This window comes from Ursus arctos, unplaced genomic scaffold (genome assembly GCF_023065955.2).
Source record: "Ursus arctos isolate Adak ecotype North America unplaced genomic scaffold, UrsArc2.0 scaffold_18, whole genome shotgun sequence".
Taxonomy (NCBI): Eukaryota; Metazoa; Chordata; class Mammalia; order Carnivora; family Ursidae; genus Ursus; species Ursus arctos.
Window position 1 is genome coordinate 18,439,201 of NW_026622852.1, and position 21,493 is coordinate 18,460,693.

At 36.7% G+C, this 21,493-nt stretch overlaps 1 pseudogene; it reads left to right on the forward strand.

Annotated features, from left to right (window-relative positions):
• LOC113260660 (ferritin light chain-like) overlaps positions 1 to 21,163 on the forward strand; it is a 63,838-nt pseudogene extending 42,675 nt beyond the window's left edge.
• Positions 21,164 to 21,493: the final 330 nt, after the last annotated feature.

A 21,493-nucleotide genomic window follows, 5' to 3' on the forward strand; every position in this document is an offset into this window, starting at 1 on the left:
TGGATGAGAACAGGAATTATTGATTGTCTAAAGGGGGAGTGGGTGGAGGGAGTTAATCTCCCTTGCTTCTTCCTTACTTCAGACAAATAAATCATTGCTTTCACCTATACATCTGAAGAGAATACAGCATGAAAAAAGTAGAACTATTGGTGGTTAAAAAAAAAATTGAGGTATAAAAAGTTAAATGCTGCTAGAACTGAATTTGTAAAGATAGCTATATGAACTTAAATTATTAATTACTAAGGCCAACACTGATTCCCGCATTGCCAGATCCTGCTGAGATTTTGAAAACCAATATGTTTTTGTCTTGAAGGGTGTTTGAAAGAAACTGGTTAACCTAAAAGGCCTTGAGATGTTAGGGGAATTACAGAAGAGAGACTCTGTAAATCAATACAATTTCTTCAGCAAATACTGTATCAAAAAGAAGGACATTGAATTCAACATTGTCAGCAATGGAGATAAAATCATTTATATCCAAGGAAGTGTAAACAGCCTCAGACTAAATAGTTTGCAGCACAGGAGGAAATTGAAAGAGGCTCTCATCATACCGCACCCGCACAATCTTTGATTCAGTAGGAGGCCCGTTTACAAAGACATGCTATTGGTTTGAAGGATGACCACCCCCTCCAAAGCCTACTTTTAACACTTAGCAGAAAGTATCCTGTGCTTTCCTTTTGGAATAATAAGGATGTTTCACATCTTCCAACTAGTGATTCCAACTGGTTAAAGGATTAATATGATCTCTCCCATTTTACAGATAGGACACAGGAGTGCTGACAAAGCTTAAACACCTTAAATGACATATGCAGTTATCATAGTGCAATTTAAATTATGACTCATTATGATCTTAAGAGTCTAAAATTGCTCCAGAATTGAAGAAAGGATTGCCAAAAAGAAAATCAATGCTAAAATTATAGAACACTGAAGCATCTGCAGCAATTGTGCCAGCTACCACAAATCCTCTACTCTCTCTCGCCTCAGTTTCCTTATCTTTAAAACCAGGAAGCAAAACCTTATGATCTGGTGGATATCTCTATTCAAATACTCAAAAAGTATGTCTCCATGTTCTTGTGAACCCATCCAGCTCCTAAAGTCTACACAAGTGTAGAGCTTTACCTCTTTGCAAGTGTTCCTCCATTTCCAGGCAAAGTCAAATGGAATGTCCTGAGGAGACGCCAGGAATTCTGTATTGGAATCTAAATGAGGAGGAAAACAGAGGCTTAGGTTAAAGAGAATGAAGAACTAATCTATCAAGTGCTAAGTATTTATTGATCATCAACCATGACATACCCAACAGTAAGGGATCACAGGGAATATAGAAGCATATGAACCATGGTTCCTACCTTCTGGAAATCAACACTCCAGCACTCAGAAGATAAAAGTACCTCTAAAAACACCAGAGAATCCTATTTGAATATAATATCTTTGATGACTCTTGAAGTCATATGTATATTTTTACCTCCATACCACTTTGTTTGGTTTGAATTACACCTGAGAGATAGTTACTAAACTAAATAAGGTAGTTCTCCCCTATCCCCTATAACTACTTAAGTAAATAAGGTAGTTCTCCCCTACCCCCATAACTACATTTTGCCAGAAGTTTTTGGTGCCAAGTTATATTAGGAAGTATAATTAATAGGATAAAAATTCAATGGTTGGTATATTAAACTGGTAATTTCCTCATTAAGTATCCTATACCTTTTCCTCACAATAGCTGATGTTCAGGAGCTTTCCATATGAGTTTATCCATAGATCATAGGACTTTTAGAAGCCTTAAGTTTCAGCCCATGAAGGTTTGTGTGCTCTTTCAGCTCTTCTGATACCTGTCAGTCTCTCAGAAAAGAGTTCTCAAAAATCCTCGTCTCTTACTCTGATTCCCAGATGGTAAGCAATAGAACCTTCATTTCACCAAAGAGGAATTTCTTTTCCAATGTCTACCACAGGGCAACCCTTTTCATCTACCAAAAACCTACTACTGTTTTTGTTTCAGAAATGGTCACTTCAGCCAGCAGAGGAAATCTTCTCCCTCTTTTTATATATGAAGTAATGGAAGCTACGGGAGTCTCATCTATCTCCCATTTTACACAAGAATTAGAATTTTTTTTTATCGTTAAATCAAGACATAGCTCTCTCCCTTCCTCTGGCTCTCTTCTCAATATCCTAGCTCTTCAACTGACTTGGTTCTTAGCTATCTAAAGTCATAAGTGCTGAGCATTCACGGAGCTCCTCCAGAGAATATAGGAAAAACTAAAGCACATTCAAAATAATCCCTATCCAAGATTAGAATGCTGATAGTATTGTTACAATCTCAAATTTCAAAGAAACAAAAGCAATCATAGATTTACAGTTCACTTGGAAAAAAAAGAAAAAGACAACCCCAGAAACCAAAATAAACTGGTTTGCTCCCTTTTAATCACTGCGTAAATACAACAGTATTCCAAACATTTCAGAGGTTTATTTTAGATGTTTGCTTATTTTTTTTAATTTTAAATTTACTGAAAATTGTTAGTAATAGGCACTAAAATCCAGCTATGAAATTAAAATCCGAGGCCTCTAAAGAAGATAATGTCAATGGCAAAGGAATAGCCCACAATATTCTGAAGATACTTTATGCTGTTAATCTTTTATAAGTCTAATGCTATGGTGGGCAAATACGGACACTATATTACAGACAGGGAAATCAAGTCCATGAGTGTCAAGTGTGTTTCCCAAGCCCAATCATTAAATTATGAGAAGGGCAGAGCACAATTTAAGACTAAAACCTTAACTTAAAAATGAAACAGTTCTTCAGGAGACTGAGAAAACTGATGATATTTGATGAATTGTAGAAGTTCAATGAGGTGAAGGAAAATCAGGAAATATTTAGTATGTTCAAATAAAAATATGCTGTGACATTTTGGCAATATCGCATTAGACTTATGGTAAACTGACCAGCCCCGAAATTGATCCATATGTCTTGTACATATCATAAAAAAATCACAGTCAGATGAATGATATGCTTGCCTAGTGATTCATCTCTGATAAATGGAAAAGGCCATTTCATAGGAGACAATGATAGCTATTTCCCACAAAGTTTATATGAAAAGATTACAATGTACCATATTTACGCTGTTTATTAATGTCACATCATGGAATACAGAGTTTTGTGTTCTCTTTAACGGCCTTTGCAATGTATCTGCTAAAAATCAGAAAGAAAGCTAATACATACCGGATGCTACTGTATTTCAGGTGCTACTCCAGGATCAGTACTTGTGGTCTCATTTAATTTTTACAAAAATTCTATAATGTAATTAGTAACCTAATTTCATCAATGAAGAATCTTTGGTCAAAAATGGTTGATGATTATACCAAGGATAACTCAGCTAAAAGTGTGGATTTTCAATCAAATACCTCACTTTAAAGTGCCATGTTGTATTACATCTGGATTCTGGAATCTATATTATTAATATCCACTGTCTCCATCTGTACTAGGAGCATGAATTCCTAACATCTAGGCATGTTTCTCTTGCCGAATTAGGCCATGGCCCAGAGAATACTCCAGCAAAGTAAACATCCCCTCTAAATAAAAATATGATTATTATGCCAATACGGTTTCAAGACAAAGTCCATCTCAACAAATCCTTCCAATTGGAAGGCTGCCTCCTCCAAGCCACTTCTTTACAGATCTTCTGAAGCCACCATGAGCGGACAGTAATATACAATGTATATTAGTAAACATGTTAATGATGAACAACACTGGCTTTCTCAAGGAGGACAACAACAGCTGTGAAATACCCAAGAGGTTTACAAGCTTCGGTATATGGCTTGACAACATGATACAATAACCTTACACGATATTAAAAACAGACTACTTCCTTTTGTTTCCTTCCCTCTTGTTGCCTCAGACATGTTCTCATTTGGGATACACTGAGATTATGTTAGACCCACAATAATTTTAGGTATTTTTACTATTGAGTAATTTAATTTTTTAAAAGATTTTATTTACTTATTTGAGAGAGAGAGAGAGCGCACGTGCAGCAGAGAGAGAGGGAGATGCAGGCTCCCCACTGAGCAGGATGCCCGAAGCGGGGCTCGATCCCAGGACCCTGGGATCATGACCTGAGCCGAAGGCAGACACTTAACCAACTGGGCCACCCAGGCGCCCTTGAGACATTTTAATGTGGAGAATTGTCTGGTACCCAGGCCATCTTCTTTGATGCTTACCTCGTCCTTCCTTTCTGGGAACCCTTAGTAACCCTGACTCTGGCTGATTTGATTTGTTGTGTGACTTAAATTATGCAAAAACTTCCTATTCTGTTCCTCATATATATTTTTGATAGCAATTATAGTTAAACTGACTTATCTTCATTGTTGTACCTTTACTTTTCTTCCTGTACTTTTGTTTCATGTCAGAAGGCCACTTTTCCTGGAGAATTTTTTTTTTTTTTACATATGTCTACTTGTTTCTCAGACACTGTGAGACCTATTTTTATATTTTATTTTATCCTTCTTCCCTGTGAATCCTGTGTCACACACCTGAGCAGTTCGATAGTTTAAGAGCTTCTTTTCTTGGTTGATATTTGCTTTGACATCAATGGGAACTCACATGTGCAAATGAAAACTCTTCTATGGCCAGAATCTTCTTTTAGGACCCATCTGGGTTAGCCAGATAAGTCTGAGAATGGTTTTATATTACTCAAGAAAATTCAACTGTTTATTACTGCTATGTATTCTGAGCAGATTTATATAGGAATGCATTAACAATGTTTAAAAACATTTCATACCATCATATGAAAACATATCTCCCAATTTACAGGTCTTTATATAATAATACCTTGTATGATTCTTTAGAAAGTACATCATTACACAAGACCTGCACAACATTGATGAGAAGTAGTATAGGAATATAGTATCTTTGTCATTGTTGGGTAAACTCACTGAGGCTAAACTATAAGACAAGATCATTTTATCAAGACAGTAAAGGAGAGAACCAGCATTAAAATTTAAAATGTTTTGATTACCAGAAATACAAAGAACAGAAGATGTTGAAATGATTTTTAAAAGACCATAAGAAAAACTGTTTCTGAAAGCCAATTAAACCAATATATCATACTGATATAACTGAAATGATTAATTCGCTTATTCATTATTTACATATGCAGATATACTAGTATTTATTCAACAAAGATCTATTAATTACCTAATGTACGCCAGAAAGCCTGCTACCCACAGGAGCGAATGTAGACATAAATAACACAAGGCCTGTGCATTATGTGGTAAAGCCGAATAGTGCATAAAACGCTGACTCCTGAAACAGAAAATCTGGGTTTTATATATCCAGAGGCAAACTAGACATTGATATATATCTCTGCATCTTCTATTTTCATAATAGTTATGCGACATAGCTAATGTTTTATGTTAAACACAAGAACAAATTAGTTACAAAAATATATACCAAAAAACTTGATAGAAAAGTTAATAATGCTTTTTTATTTTGAGGTAATTTTAAACAACAAAAAGAGTTGCAAAAATAGTTCAAAGATATATGAAATGTCCAAAAAAAGGCAAATCAAAGGAGAAGGTAAATTAGTTATTCCTTAGGTCTGCAGGTGAGATAGGGCATGGAGAAGAGTAGAGAATAACAAATGAGGATTTGTTTTAAGGTATTTCCACTGACAGTTCACTTGTGTTCCAATACTGACGATTGTATCTGTACCTACATCCTTAGGCTTATGTTTATATATTTCTGTGTCCATAATTATGTTAATATCATCTGTCATTTCTAGTGTTTAGGTTGGGAGGGGGATGGAGATGAATGGTCTTACATGCCATTCTGATCCCATCCCTTCACTATCCACCCTTGATTTTTTAATTCAAATATTCTGTCCTAACCAATAACAGCAAGTCAATAGATTGTTTGTCTTTAGGGACCCTGTTAGTGAAAACACTTCACATAGCAGAATGCCTCCCTTCAAGTATACTCCTCCAATTTCAGAAGGCGTTCGTGACAGGTACAGATCTATCTATTAGCTTCTACGGAATGTCCCCAAGCCTCCACCATCCATACCACTCTCCCCTTTACTCAGATATATTCTCTCATGAAACCATCTCATTATATAACTGTACTCCTAAGGAAATGCTTTTTTGTTGGATGTCTTAGCATTCTGCACAATTCGTTCATGAAGAAGTCCAGAAACAAGCAATTCCTTCTTATGCTCATTTTAGATTTTGGAATGGATAAAATTGACCATACCACCCACTCATTTTCTTCACTAATCCAGATATATTGAATATATGACAATCAATAAGAGACTGTAGTAGTGTAGTATTTCCAATTTTCCAAACCAACAGTTCTATAGAGACAAAATTGCAAATAATTTTTAAAATATCAAATTAGGGATATTGCCAAGATTGCCAAGACCACGTGAAATATGTAAACTGAAGTTTAGGTTTCAATTTTATATTATTAACAAGTTCAGGGGAGGTTAAATACAATGATCCTTTTAAAATATCTTCTTCTGATCATCCCAAATGCATACATAATCCCTAACCTGTTTTGATTCAAAATACCCTAAAAGGGGTTTCTAGTCTTAAGATAAACAGGACTTTGTAGTAAGGAATTGGTTTTGTTGTTAATATCACCATATTAAAACTCATCAAAATTGAATTTGCCTACCTAGGGTTCAACTGTCCAGAAAACTCAACTATCTGTAAGCCCATATAATGACAATAAAATAAGCCTTTTATTTTTTTTTTCTTTTTGGCTTTTGGCAAGGCACTACCATTATCAGAAATTCCACTGGTTGAAGAGTTAATTGTGTCTTTTAAAAACAAGTCCCTCAGGCCTAGACCTAGTGTGCTGTTGTCGCTGTTTCATATAAAACTTTTATAAATTAGAATGTATGGTTTACAGGCTTCCAAAAAGCAGTTTATTATATAAATAGAGAAGGTCTATGAAAGGCAGGATATGCACATAGCAGCCAGAGGCCTCACAGTTCTAAAACACTAAGCTTCTTCTGAAAGTACCAGAACTTTACATCCTGGGCTGTTCAAAATGATGACCATATATGGTAAAGAAAATATTAAAAGATTTTAAATTCTACCCCATATATTCTAATTAAAATCAATGCAATATATAATAAATATCTAAAATATTCTCTTTCGCTAGAACATTTTAAACTTTTAAAGTGCTAAGCCATTGGGAAAATTTATTTATCCAGAATGATTCATGCACCAAGTACTCTTACTAAAAAATATATTTCTGTAATTGTAAAGTATAATTGTTACAGGTTCAAGGACATTTTTTTCTCAAAAGACTATCTTATGAAGTACATGTATCATGTCTGTGTTTAAGAAAAAAATCATTCAATAAGGGCATTAACCAAGGATCAAACCCAAGCATAGGAGAGCACTATGTGTCAGAGATGCTGTGTATCAGCATTAAGACAACAGAGACATTCAAACCAATGGGTTTAAATTAAAAAATAAAATAATTCAAATTCAGTCAAAATGGACAATGTTGTTTGCTGAAATCAAAATGGTTTCTGGTCCTTTAGATCCTTAAATAGGTATTTTTAAAAAGTGCCAAAAATGTTTGCTATTCTGTGACAGAAGAATGTAACAGCATTGAGTTGGGAAGAAGGGAAAGAGAGGTTAATTCTACATGATGACAGGGAGGGTTAAAAATGCTTTTTGAAATAGAGACTAAGCTGAATCTTGAAAAAGGAGACAGGGCCATCAGACACAAATAGATACAAGAGGGAAAACTTACTTTAGGCCTTTAATGTGTGTTTTCTAAGAGTGTCAAGGGAATCTTTGAAAGAATGAGTGAGTGAATGTATGCCTGGGGGCATAGAACTGTGTCAGTAACATCAAGGACATAGAAAACACTCTGAAACATTAACAAATTGTCCATCAATCCATTATGATGGAGCCCAGATTATACAGCAGGACATGGTAAAAGGTAAAGATGGTGATATAGGTAGAGTTGAATGATAGAACTCCTCTGTCACAGTTAACTTTTTGAGATCACAATGGCAGCAATGTATAATAAGGAAGACTGATTTGAAATACCACTTAAGCTTTCCAACTGATAAAGTTATTTTTATAATTGGAAATATCTAGTATTAGCACAGCTGACAACTACTTGGATGGAGGAGAGTGGCGAAATATTGGGAAAACTCTCATGTAAATGGGAGAAGATTGTCTAATTCTCTACAGTCATACAAAGTGACCATGACGTAAGAGTAAAGGAGGTCAAATACTGACTTGATATGAGGGTTGAAAGTAGAAAAGCAGAAGGTGAAGGTAGATCTGCAAGTTGATGGTATCAAAGCAAAAATTGCACTAGACAAAATTAAACAGGCAAGGAAGACTTCATTCAAGGCCATTGCAATAAAGAAGAGAGAAACCAGAGCTCAATCTGAACTCCTCTCTTCTTAGGCAAGGGGATCCTAGATTATCTGTGTTTGCTAACTGGGTACACTCAAAGAAAAAGTGTGATTTTTCCTATTTCCATAACAGGAGATAGATTGACACCTTAGAGCAAAGTACTGGCAGAAGTTAGGATTTCTCCTCCCCCCTGGGTGACAGGGGGACTATCTCCTGTGAGGATTGTATCTCAAAGGGATGGCTCCCAAGTCCTGGAAATAGACATCACTGGGTAGAAAAGCAGACAAGAGGTATTTTAAAAGATTGACCTCTCAAAGAGGCACAAAAGAATTTATAAGTTTTCTTATGTAGGTGTTCTAAGAAAAAGAAAGTCAGGAAGACTGCTAACTTCAGTCAAGTGGGGAGAAACATCAAGGTCCTCCTGGTCGATGGGAACAGAGTGATTAAAATGTGACACATGGAGTCAAGCTGAAGTGGTAGTAACGAGAAAACCATCAGATACGTGTTGGATCGGAAGATAACAAAAATATCAAGAAACTGGGTGCTTTTATGAGGTCTAAAAACAAAGTATATCTAGTGAAAAACAGAGAGGTGAATGTACAGGAGATGGCGATAAATTTCTTTTTTTAAAGATTTTATTTATTTGACAGAGAGAGAAACAGCCAGCGAGAGAGGGAACACAAGCAGGGGGAGTGGGAGAGGAAGAAGCAGGCTCATAGCGGAGGAGCCTGATGTGGGGCTCGATCCCATAACGTCGGAATCACACCCTGAGCTGAAGGCAGACACTTAACCGCTGTGCCACCGAGGTGCCCCAATACTGATACATTTCTATACTGCAATTTAACCATTTTGGAATAAGACTATTTCAGCATCACCCATTGATATGACGTGTGAGTGAAAGTATTAAAACCAAGTTAGAGAAACTGAGGCCAAATTAATCTATTGTAACAGTAAAAAGAGATTTTTGGTTTATTCTTCATGCTAAGCATGTTACATGTTAACTAGCTCTAATCCCCACATTTTGGAAAACACTGCCGGATAACTTTTCTCTCATTTGAACACTCTTGTAATGCCTCATTTAACAGTACCACTTGAAATCTGGTATAAACTAAATGTTCCGGATTGTCATGATTTTGGAGTATTTGTGGTTGTGTTAATACCTTTCTTTGATGTATTGGTTTTTTGCTTTTAATTTTTATTTCTATTCTTATAGACAGACTGTTAGGGCTTCTAGCTCCTTCCAGATGCCTTTCTCAGCTCTTCTAATGGGGTGTTTTCATCTAAGAAATAAAATAGGCTTGTTGAATTTTAAAGAGACTGGAAATAATTAATACTTATCACTGCTGGGAAGCTGAATGGGAGCGGGGGAGGCAGCAGCTACCTTTACTATACATACTTCTACATATTTGGAATTATTATAATAAATTTATAATTTCTTTTAAGTTGAAAAAGCCTATTTTAAAAAATAGTATAGATTAACTGCTTTCAGGGAGTACGTAAGGGACATCCCCCTGGCAAAAATCAGCGTTAATATATAAGCTTTATGGCTTCCTTTCTGATAGGCCAGAGGCCTTCTTGGTGGCTTTTCAGTTTATTCAGTACCCTCTAGATATGTGAGGTTACCAAGTTTTTCAGTCCTGCAAACATAGGGCATTATTACATGCACATATTTTCTAATTTCAGAAGACAAGAAGAGTGAAAAAAGATTTTGAGATCCAATAGGTTCAATTATTTAGCAGTGAAGTGGTTAAAAAGCTCACTGCAGCTGATTTTGATGTGTTAGTGTTATTTGCACTTGAAAAATGTTTTCTCTTGTCATCACTACGGAGTATCTGCTCTTCTCATATTATGCAGAACAAAATCTCTGTCAGAATACGGAAAAACATCAATTATTAATTAGACATGAATTATTCCTAATCTACACACAATGCCTAATCCCTGGTTCACAGAAATGCAAATTGGGCTTCAAAAACAATATGTTAACAAGTCATTTGTCTGCAAAAGACAGGAGCCCAAGTTCAATATAAAATATAGAACAAATACTTCAAGCTCATTTCAAGGAATATGCTGATGGAAGGTTATCCAGAACAGCAAGGAAATGGAAAACCAGGCAAACAAAATACCCACAAGGTGAACTTGCTTTCTGGTGCATGAAAAACAACTAGTGTGTCTACTGTAGCCATTTTTCAATTCTTCAAAAAAGTTAAGAATTAACTGGAAAATGGTACTAATATATTCTTCACTACGAATCGTAAAAACAGTAAATAAATAACAAAGGAAGCAATGATGGCTTTAAGAGGCCCAGAAAATGAAAATCCTCTGTATTACCTGTGATTGTCTTCCTGTGGTCCCTGGGACCTATAACAGACTCAGAAAGCATGGTTAGGATAAAGCCCCTGTTCCAGACAGGGTGGCTCACGTCCTGTCGCAGGCAGGTGCACTGCCCACTCTCGAATCTCTAGTCTGTTGCCCTGTGTTGATTTTCTAGTCACTTTTCTCATGCTTTCTATAAAGCATTCCCAGTCTTCCTCCATTCCAAATTCTTTTTTCAAACACCTGTGATACTGATTTTCCCAAAAGTTTCACCTAGCCCTCTATACAGGCAATCCCTGCTTTGAGCAAGTTCACCTTAACATGGCTTCTTCTTTTTTTTTTTTTTAATTAGTTTCAGAGGTAGAATTTAGTGATTTACCAGTTGCCTACAGCACCCAGTGCTCATGACATCAAGTGCCCTCCTTAATACCCCTCACCCTGTTGTCCTTCCCCCCACCTACTTCCCCACCAGCAACCCTCAGTTCATTTCTTCAAGTTCAGCATCTCTTATGGTTTGCCTCCCTCTCTGTTTTCACAGTACTTTATTTTTCCTTCCCTTTCCCTAGGTTCATCTGTTTTGTTTCTTAAATTCCAACTAGGAATGAAACACTGCTTTGCTTTCACAAAAGACCTACATCAGTACCTGTTTTAACTAACTGAAAGAAATCCAAAGAGGATTTTCACTTTTTTGAAAAAAGGGCAAAAAGTGAAAATAGCATTCAGTACTTGTTTTGAAATGAGCCATTAAAAAGGCAGTGCGCACCCCGAACAGCGACAGTAACATCACCCAGCTCCTTCGCCAGAAACTCCACTCAGCATCTCACCATCAAGCACCACAGCTTTGAACTGTGTCTGTGAACATGCGTGCTATACCTTATGTCCACTTCTTTTGTACATCCTTTAGCAAAATGTGTACTAAAGTATCAGAAAAGCCTAAAAGAGACTGGTTTATAGGTCTAGGAATGCTCAAAAAATTTCCATGTAAATTAATGGTAATTGCTTCTTTGCTTTATGCCATGTCAGCTGACAAAAGTTTTCATAGAAGCACTCTTTCAGACACAAGGGGAAACCTGTACTCAGCTGAATTACAAAAATAACACTTTCCTGTACCTCTTAAAGATTTCCGACTCCTGAAAAGAGATCTTTTGTATCCTTCCAAACTTCAAACACAAATCTCTATTTTGGTGATCCTAGGATTTGTTTAGATCTTCAACACAAATGTTCTTAAAAATCTTTTTTTTAAATAATTTTTATTTTGTTATATTAGTCACCATGCAATACCATCCCCAGTTTTTGATGCAATGTTCCATGATGCATTATTTGCGTATAACACCCAGTGCACCATGCAATATGTGCCCTCCTTAATACCCATCACCAGCCTATCCCAATCCCCCACCCCCCTCCCCTCTGAAGCCCTCATTTTGATCAAAATTTGCTTCGTCATATCAGAGTCCCCATATTCCATGTGTGTACTCTGCTTTTCACCAACAGTGTTTGAATTTTCCCAAGCACATGATGAAGTTTCTATACCTATAAATGCATCTCTACACGAAATGGAACCCCCAAACTCAAGTTCAAAGGAAAAGACCCGCCACCTGTGTCACTAAACAGTCCGGCCAGACTCTTTTCCTCCTCTGCTCTGTCCAATTTCCCCAGTGCAATTGCTAGTACAGTGATGAATGCACAAATGGAAAGAATGCAATACTGCACATGATTGATTGCATGGCAAAAGGAGAAACCTACAGAAAACCCCAAGCTGGGAACTTATTTTATATCATTCCCTGTTGCTGCTCAGTCGTGAATGCTGCTGTGATTCATTTTCAACACTCTGAAATCTCTTGGTATTTGTAACATGCTCTGAACCAGATATAAATTGATTGCTCAGCCCTACCTTTTTTTTTTCAATTGAATTTTTTTTTTTTTTTTTACTAACATTTAGCAACGCGCTTAATATTGCTTACATATAGCTTTTATTTTTGCTCAGGGGGGAAAAAAGATAGTTTTGCCTCATGAAGATTATGTAATTTAAGAGAGTATTGTGTGGTTTCTGTAATGTAATCAATTCTTATGTGTTAGAGAGCATGGCTCACTGAAAATGTAAGATAACTATGTATATTTTTGGAATTGAATTATTCCAGCACATTTTTTAAAGGAATATATAGGTACTGAAACACATAATGTAGTTTAGAAGTACAAGTTTTCGTCACCACCAGGAGATGAGCTATAAAACAGAATGGAGCCCAACCATGATTTCAGTAAGTGTCCCTTGATATGTAAATACACACATTCTCTCTCTCTCTCTTAAAGAGGAGACTAGCTTTCAATGTAGGACAGTCTATTAAAAAAATATTGCTCATTCAAGCATAATAGAAGGTAATCAGAGTCCACTAAATGGTAAGACAACATATGAATTTTCTTTCCCTCATCAAAGGACCAAATATTTATTGGTTTGGGTTTTGGCTAATTGTACCACATGAATGAAATCAGTTGCTTGTTTCACATATGCTCCAAACACACGAATCTTAATAAGCAGTTTAGGATTCAAAGGCCCACTTGGTAAAATCAGGCCTCGTTGACATTTTTGCTTTCCAGAATTTTAAAAGACAGCTTGCTATCTTGCCTAAGTGTTTCCTCTAGGTAGCAGCCTATTAATGCAGGAACAGATTGCTTATTCCACTGGTAGCTGGTAGGAATCAAGCAATTTGTAAAAGGATTTCTCCATAGATTAGCTTTTTTCAAGCATGAGTTCTTTAGGTGAAGAATTAGGGCAATATGGCTCCTAGAGCTCCTGGAACAAGCATTCTATGTTACCATAACTTCAGCCACTGAATATTTTTTTTAATATAACATTTAATGCCTCCCCTCAAAAGCTAGATATATTGTGGCCACATAAGGTGTATTATGAACCTAGGAAGTGTTGAGCTGCAGTTACAACTTACTTAGCAAAGAAAATACTATCTCAAACCTCCACATAGGTTCTCAACAAACCTAGAAATGATTTATCAACACTTTGGACAGTACAGTAGTATCACTGCATTTCTAAACCAGAATGAGTGAGTGTCTTCGATATGTGCTATGGTTAAACACTGAGTTCCAGTAAATGCATATTTTATTGGTGGCAAAAATCCTGCAAATCAGCACATACTTTGAAAAAAGAAAAAAAAAAAAAAAAAGAGTCTACAGCATTTATCCTGATTGGAATTTTGCCTCTTCCCCCTACAACATATGCATTTTAGGCAAGTCATTTAAACTCTCAGAGCCCCAGTTATCTAATCTATAAAATACAGAAGCTAATATCTATTTTGTTAGACTTAATGAAGTAACACATAAATTATATATCTTCTATTAAATACTAACAAGTGAATAAATGGAGTTTTATTGGTTTAACCACAAAGATCCTGAATCCTCCAACCTTGGGGGTCACTCTGTCCTTTAAAGGATTAGAACCACACTGTGTTTATTGTGGGGGTAGGAATCCCAGTGCCACATTTTTCTACTGAGTATATAGAGGGGTGGAGGGGCTAGTTTAGGATCTTCTGAAATCTCACTCTGTATTCACCAAAAGCTTGAATTTAAATATCTTCCATAACTTTTCTCAATTTCTGAGAATTCTTTTTCACCACCCCCATTTTATACCATCATCAAAAGACTCTTTCTTCATGTGTTATCCCTAAATGATCATCTGCCAACAACACAAGCCTGTTCTCTGTAGTATTTTCACTGAATTTTTGTGGGTAATGAAAAGTAATTTTAGCATAAAGCAAAATGCAACTTTAAAATAAATGGCAGACAGGGGCGCCTGGGTGGCGCAGTGGTTAAGCGTCTGCCTTCGGCTCAGGGCGTGATCCCGGCGTTATGGGATCGAGCCCCACATCAGGCTCCTCCGCTATGAGCCTGCTTCTTCCTCTCCCACTCCCCCTCCTTGTGTCCCTCTCTCACTGGCTGTCTCTGTCAAATAAATAAATAAAATCTTTAAAAAAAAAATGGCAGACAAAACTGTTCCTAGAAACATATCACTCAATCACCATAATAAGGAATTTCTTATTTGTTTTGTGACCAATATAAACGGGTCTGATGCCATGCTGGTGTGGCTTTCTATTTCTCCAGACTTGTCCTTTATTCTCCAGGTCTTCCAAATCTATTTCTTCTCAAACTGCCATGAGACAATTCTCAGATTCCTGTACTTCAGTGCAAAAAAAGACTTTTCCTCTGAAATTCATCCCTATGGACACATTAAATATCCATCCACACCCCTTTATATTTCCCAGCCTCCTATGCAGTTAGGCTGAAATCATGTGACCACTCTGGCCAATTGGTCATGAGTGGAAATGATGAGATTCACTTTAGGGCCAAAAATTTAAGAGCCAATGTACTTCCTCTTTATCTTCCTTACCAAGCTATTCTTGAGGACATGAACTCCATGTGTAGACTATAAAATACAGAAGGGCAACTGAACATGTATTAGACTTTGTGCAAGCAAGAAATAAACATTGTTTTAAACCACTGAGATTTGAAGCTTTTATTTGACCTTCTTATTACTAATATAATTCTCTCCTGAGATTAGGCCTCTGGAAAAGACCCAATATTCACAGACAGGGATGTCAACTGACCTGATCTCATGAAAAAACAAAGCTCTCTAAAAGAATTTATCCTACAGCAGTGACTTCAAACTCCTCAAACTGCAACCATCTTTTAAAAAATCTTTATAATTATTATAAAGAATTATTAATGGGGTGCCTGGGTGGCTCAGTCCGTTGAGCATCTGACTCTTGATTTCAGCTCAGGTCATGATCTCAGGGTTTTGGGATGGAGCCCCCTCCCCCCCCCCCCCCCCCCCCCCCGCAACAGGCTCAGCACTCAGTGGGGAGTCTGCTTGAGATTTCTAGTCCTTTGTAGTCCTTTTCTACCCTTCCGAACATGTTACCTAGAACAATTCAAGACAAAGAACAAGCAATCAATACTTTTGTGATATTGATAGTGACAAAACTCTAGGTTGTGCTTTTAAAAATTTCCCTATGTTTAGGAGTAGCTGTAAATCTCCTAGAAAGATGATTCCCAGTTGATACCAGTGTGTCCTTTGCTAAAAAGTTTTCATCCCAAAAAGACCCATGGGGTGCCTGGGTGGCTCAGTTGGTTCAACGTCTGCCTTTGGCTCAGGTCATGATCCCAGGATCCTGGGATGGAGCCCCACATCAGACTCTCTGCTCAGTGGGGAGCCTGGTTCTCCCTCTCCTCCGCCCTGCCATTCCCCTTGCTTATGCTGTCTCTCTCTCTGTCAAATAAACAAAATCTTTAAAAAAAAATAACCAAAAAGACCCATGAAGACAGAGTTGGGTAAAGGAATGTGAATTTAAAAGGACTTAAAATGTAAACTGATTTTAACCAATAAAGGTCTCCAATTACTCCCAGGGACCCAAACGAGTGGCAGACATTATTTTTTATAGGCACCAATGCCACCATTTTGTAATGTGAAGAAATGTAAATAATTTTCTCAAGAAGCTGTCACCTTAGAATAGTTAACTGGACAAGGAAGAGCCCTATATGGAAGGGTTTACACATATAACAGTAAACACAAATCCTTTTGTGTGTGATGTATTCTGTTATATTATTTTGTAAACAAACAAACAGAAAACTGTGTCTCTATGTCTCAGACCAAAAGAAAAAATGGGATAGAAATATGAATAGCCCTTTCATGGAAAATTAATTGCTTATGGCTTTTAACCATGACAAAATGCAAATTAAAACTGACCTGACAACGTCATTTCTCTCCTGTCGCAGTGTAAAAACCCAAAGTTTGACAACATAATCTTGAATGAAGTTGTTGAAAGACTGGAATTCTCACACCTTATCAGTGGTCATTAAAAATGGCACAATCTTTACGGAAAGACATTTTAAAATATCTATAAAAAGTATCTATTTGCATTCTAATTTATAACTTCTACTTTTAGGAATCTATTACAGACATATTGAAAAATATTAAGTTACATACACAAGGTTATTCTATGCAGCATTATTTGAAATGGCACAGAAATTGGAAACCCAAATGTTCAAAAATTAGGGGACGAACTAGGTAAACTACAGCATGAGCACACTCTAAAACATGACATGCCATCACAACACAGGAGGATACAGTTTAAAAAAAGAATGAAGAATTTTTCTATATGTAATTATGGAACAATCAACATGATAAGTGTTAAAGCAAGGTGGAATGCACTGTATAGCACAAGCTACCATTTATCCATGAAGGAGAGAGAACATATTTATGTGTCTGCATTTGCTTCTTTTAAAAATAATAGGAGTATGAGACTTTTTAAATGGTTATATAGGGTAAGTAAAGGGGATAGGGTAGAGTGAGCAAAGAATCTGAGCAGACATTCTTCTAAAGAAGACACACAAATGGCCAATAAACACATGGAAAATGTATTTTGTTATCCTCAGCCATCAAGGAAATGCAAGCCAAAAACCACAATGAGATACCACTTTACAACCTGTAGGATGACTACAATCAAAATACATATAACACCAAGTGTTGGAAAGGATGTGGGGAAACCAGAGCACTCATACATTGCCGAGGGAAAAGTAAAATACTGCAATCACTTTGGAAAACAGTCTGCCAGGTCCTCAAAAGGTTAAATCTAAAGTTACTAACTGTTCCAGCAATTCCACTCTGAGGTATATATACACAAAAGAAATAAAACTTATGTCTTATGCAAAAAAAATTATATACAAATGTTCAGAGCATTATTCAAAATAAAGAAACAACCAATGTCCATCAACCACAAAATGGAAAAAATAAAATGTATAATAACATACACTGAACATTCAGCCATAAAAGTGAATGAAGTAAGTACTAAAACTGCTATGACACGGTTGCACCTTGAAAACATTATGCTAAGCAAAAAAAGCCAGACACAAAAAGCCACATTATATTATTCCATTTGTATGTAATGTCCAAATAGACAAATCTGTAAGGATAGAAAGTACCCTAAGGGTTAATTAGGGCTGAAGGAGTGGAGGGAAAGGGGGCTGACTGTGAAAAGTTGCAGGCAAAGGGACAGAAACTAGGCTGATTCTTTGAATATACCATGTCTGAGAGATGTGACACTGGAGTCATGCAAATTTTATATATTTACAAAACAAAATAAACACTTTAAAGTAGACCCTGAAAGTTAAAATGAAACAAAAATGCTTTATTTTATACTCATTTGTAGAAACTACCCCAACATATTTAAAAGACAATGATTTGTGACCATAGTTAGTAATAACATACTGTATTTTTAAAAGTTGCTAAGAGACTAGAGCTTTGAAGTTTTCATCACCAAAAAAAAAATGTTTTTAAGTATGTGTAGTGATGCATGTTAACTAGACATACTGTGGTGATCATTTTTCATTATATACATATATTGAAGCATTATGTGGTACAACCTGAAACTAATATAATGTTATATGTCAGTTACATCCCAATAAAGAAAGACAATGATTTGACACGTATACCCAGTGGCATTTTTTAAAAATAAAGCAGTGCAGAAAAAATTCTTAAGTTATCTTCAAACATATTGATGGAACTATAATTCTCAGATTGTTGTGTATGCATTTTTATATACATAGAACTGAAAATTACGTTGTTCTTGGGAAACTGGCATTTTAAATGGAAGAGAGGAGATACAAATATAAGATATGTGAGCAAAGCAAAAATCTTGTACTCTTGAATTTGAATAAGAAATATTAGTATGAACTCATGATCTATTTTGCTTTTAAAAAACTTCTAGCTCTCATACAGCAGGCAGATCCTCAATGATTTCCCACTACTCATGTCTACACATCTGTAATAATCACCTTAAGTATGAGTGAAATATGTATTGTTTCTCATTAATAGACTATTTCAACAGTTATTGGATGTTACTCTCTTGATTAAATTATATTGTATGGCAGACATGATGAAATTACTCTCAAGATTACATTATGTTGTAGGAGACTCCATCAGACTGAGAGATTATTCTTGCTGGCTTGATGAAGTGGGTGGCCATGATGGAGAAGTTCTCATGGCAAGGGACTGAAACCCTCTCTAGAACGTGAAAGCAGCTCCCAGCAAACAGCCAGCAAAAACTGATGCCTTAAGTCATACCACTGGAAAAAAATGAATTCTGACAACATGAACAGGCTCTGGGCTTGAAAGTATATTCTTTCCAAGGTTAGCCTCCAGATGGCAATACAGCCTGGCTATCACTTTCACTGCACGTTTGTGAGGCCCTGAGCAAAGTACCAAGCCAAGGCATGCAAGAGACCCAACCTACAGAAATTATGATATAAGAAACATACTGTTTTAAGCTGTGAAATTTGTGGTTAAGCAGAAATATAAAACTAATATATTTAATTTTAAAAACTTATAATGACTAAATAGTAATGGGCACTCTAATATCCAGCTTCAAACACTTAATTTTTCCCTAAAAAAACTAATGCCTCTTAAAGAAATGACTAATTACATAATCGGAACAGGCAATGCATGACTATAGCCAGACATTCAGTAGAAACCAGAGAAGATTCACACCATATTCTTAGGTCTGCTGAAAAGAAAATGTAAATATGATGAGAAAAGAAATCAAAAGTACCAAAAACAATTAAGAGAGATGAAAAATATCCTATCTAAAATGAAAATCCAATGTGTGAGCTTAACAGCAGATTAGACACTGCAGAAAAAAAGATCAATGAACTTTAAGACATAGAATCCATCCACATGAATCAGAGGGAAATAAAAGGCTGAAAAAAATGAAAAGGGACTTGGTTACATGGGAGATAATAGCAGAATCCCCAAATAGAGATAGAAACAAGTTTTTAAAATGACTAACAAGATTTTTCAAATTTGATGAAAATAATAAATCTACAAATGTGAGAAGTGCATCAAACATTAAAAAGGACAAACACAAAGAAACAACATCAAAATTGCTAGTCATAGAATACTAACAACCAAACTGCTGCAAACCTGTGTGTTAAAAGAGAAACTCTTGAAAGTAGCCAGAGAAATAAGACACATCGCACACAGAGGAACAAAGGTAAGACAGTGAAGATTTATTTTCTGAAATCATGCAAACCAAAAAAAAAAAAAAAAAAGTATGTGCCTAAAGCAAAAAAATGCAACATAATATTACTTATCCAGGGGATATAGCCTCCAAAAATTGAGACAAAAGGGATTTGGGGGACAAAGAGAAGCTTACAGAATTCATCACTGGAAAAGCTACCTTATAATAAATTATAATGGAGTTCTTCAAAGAAAAGAAAAAAATACAAGATCAGCAATTGTATCTATGCAAAGAAACTTACTTTTTTAAAGATTTATTTATTTTAGAGAGAGAGAGAGAGAAGACTGTGAGCAGGAGGGGCAGAGTGAGAAGGAGAGAGAATCTCAAGCAGATTCCACACTGAACGCAAAGCCCACGCCGTCTCAATCTCACAACCCTGAGATCAGGGCCTGAGCTGAAACCAGGAGTCAGAGACTTAACCAAATGCAATACCCAGGCACCCCTATGCAAAGAAATTTAAAGTAATAGAAACTGCATATGAAATGTATACTGTTTTAAGCTGCTAAGGTTGGAATAATCATTATGAAAGAACAGAAACTAATATATTTCACAATTTGGAAAAAATCTTACAGCGACTAACATACTTACAATGGGCGCCCTAGTACCCAGAAAGCAGACTTTTAATTTCTCACTAGAATAAACTAGTGTTCCTTAGAAAAATTATTGATCAGGCAGAGTGCCCAGCGGTCCTGCGTATCTGTCTCTTGCTTCAACAGTGTTTGGATGGAACAGACCCAAGGATGCCCCTTCTACTAGCCTCCAACCATTCTCCAATCTTTTTTCAGTTGCAAACTTCAGAGCCATTTTCTTAGCCACCCTCTGCCTCTGGGACCAGCCAATATACTCTATTTCGAGCTTAGCTCTTCTTTACTGATCAACCAGGAGCTCCCAGACATGTCAGAATTATTCCACTGAGGTGAAGGCCAACATCAACCACCTAGTCAACATGCATCTGCGGGCCTCCTACACCTACTCCTCTCTGGGTTTCTATTTTGACCGTGATAATGTGGCTCTGGAGGGTGTGGGCCACTTCTTCTGTGAGTTGGCTGAGGAGAAGCATGAGGGCACTGAGCATCTCTTGAAGATGCAAAACCACACAGTGGCTGCATCCTCTTCCAGGACTGCAGAAGCCTTCCCAAGATGAGTAGGGTAAAACCCTGGATGCCAAGGAAGCCACCCTGGCTTTGGAGAAGATCCTGTACCAGGCCCTTTTGGATCTGCTTGCCCTGGGTTCTGCTTTGCAGAGCCCCATCTCTGTGACTTCCTGGAGAACCACTTCCTAGATGAGGAGGTGAAACTCATTAAGAAGATGGGCAACCACCTGACAAACCTCCACAGGCTGGCTGTCCCCAGCGGGGCTGGGTGAGGATCTCTTCCAAAGGCTCATTCTCAAACACAACTAGGAGCCTCTGGCGCCGAGCAGCCTTTCAGGGACCCCTCTAACATCACCCTGGTGCCAGGGCTTGTGCCTGAGCCTGTCCCAGCAGCCACTAGGCAGCTTTTTAACTACCTCAGAGCCCTTTCCCAAGCCATGGACCAAAAAAGAAAAAAAAAAGAAGAAAAGGAAAGAAAGAGAGGAAGAGAGGGAGAGAGGGAGAGGGAGAGAGAAAAAGAGAGAGAGAAAGAAAGAAAGAAAAAAAGAAAGAAAGAAAGAGAAATAAAAGAAAAAAGAAAGAAAAGAAAAGAAAAGAAAAAAAAGAAAAGAAAAGAAAGAAAAGAAGAAAAAAAAAGGA